Genomic DNA, 1,728 nt, shown 5'->3' on the forward strand with positions numbered 1-1,728 from the left:
CGTGTCCCTCCGGTAGGCAGGCAGCAGGCCCAGGAATGGGGTTGGCATGGCCGAGAGGGGTAAGCAGGTGCCAGGCAAGCCCCGTTTTGCTTTGCCCTACGTCTGGTGGCCGTCACATGGCAGCCTAGAGGTCTACAGCCTGGCCTCTGCCACTGCTGGGGACCGGCTGGCCACTGCCCGGCTCCGGATGCCAGCCCGTGCCGGTCCCCTGGGCCACGATGGAAACCCTCGGGTCAGTCATTGAAACTGGGTGGGCACAGTGGGCTGCCTGGCACTGGGCTGGCAACAGCCGGGGGCCTACCCAGTGAGCTGCCTCCTGGGGCTCAGGACAGAGTTCTAGTTGGGCCGTGACAGCATAATCACCCTGTCACTCAGCGACGGAGCCTGGGTATCCAGCTCTGGGGCCAGCAGTGCCCCACCCTAGACCTGCAGGGCTAGAGTGGGTACAGTGGGGGGCTAGTGTGGGACAGGCTCTTGGGTGCCAGGCAAGGTTCAGGCTGGCAGAACCAGGGCCTGACCTAAGCCTTGGGTTGGGCTCCAGGTTCAGGTCCGAGTGGGGTCAGCCTGGGAGCCCGGAGCAGAGCAGAGGAGGCCACCTGAGGCATATGCAACCGGCAGCCCTGACATCTGAGCGAGAAAACATCACCTGCTGGCTTCTAGTTCCTTGGGGCTGGGCAAGTGGAAATAGGCACTGGGTCCTTGGCTGCCCCTGGCACAGGCCAGGGTTCCCTTTTGCCCACAGAAATAGCACAGAGATGCCAGATGTCTCCCTGGCCAGGAGACCAGGAGGCCTTGGCCCCTCTGCTTCCCAGTGCGCTCCCTATGACTTTTGCAAGGACCTTGGCAAGGTAGTGTGTTGGGCAGGACACAGCTATATGGTTGGCCAGACCTGGGCTCAGCAAGGTCCCCCAGGAGGAGCTCAGACTCAAGTACTAGCCCTGCCCCCGGATAGTGTAACCTTGGGCACTAGGCAAGCCTGCCCCAGCTGCCTCTGGGTGCTGGAGCCCAGTGAGTTTGCTGCAGTGGGGTGCTGACATGATTGGGGAACCTTACTCCCTGGAGGAAGTGCCTGGGAGTTGCCCCTTCCCAAGCCTCCCCAGAGAAAGGTGTTCTGCAGCAAACCCCCCTGATTCTAGGCAGCTGTGAAGAATAGAGAGCTGTCCTCAAGTTTCATTCTAAAGACCCCTTCCTAGGGAGCTGAGGGGGCCAGTGCCTTGGGACTCAGCCCAAGCCTAGCTCCATGTAGACTTAGGGCTTGGGGGTGGGGCTCCTGGTCATGGTGAACACAGCCACCCGAGTCAGAGGAACAGAGTCTCCACCAGCCACCAGCAGCCATGGAGGGAAAGGAGAAAGGAGGTGCCACCACTTCCACCCCGCCCCTGCCTCCTTGGTCCCCTTACAGTGGGGACATTCTGGCACAGAGCCAAAGGATCCAAACCAGCCTCCAGCTCCAGGCCCTAGACCACACTGGGTGGCCCAGAGAGTCATACCTCTGGGGCAAGGGCCCCCTACCAGCACCATCTGCCTCTGCCTCAGCACCTAGCCAGGGTCCCACACTGCTCCAGCTCACCCAGTCCCCTGGGGACATCATCTTGTGAGGCTAAAATGGAGCAGATTCTACCTGTGTACTTCCTGATGACATCTGCAAAAGAGCTGCTCCCAGAGCAAGCTGACCCTCCAGGAGCAGGGCAGCCCACGGAGGCTTGGAAAGGTCTGGGCCTTTCTGGA

Source organism: Otolemur garnettii, unplaced genomic scaffold (genome assembly GCF_000181295.1).
Source record: "Otolemur garnettii isolate 467f Iridium unplaced genomic scaffold, OtoGar3 scaffold00087, whole genome shotgun sequence".
Taxonomy (NCBI): Eukaryota; Metazoa; Chordata; class Mammalia; order Primates; family Galagidae; genus Otolemur; species Otolemur garnettii.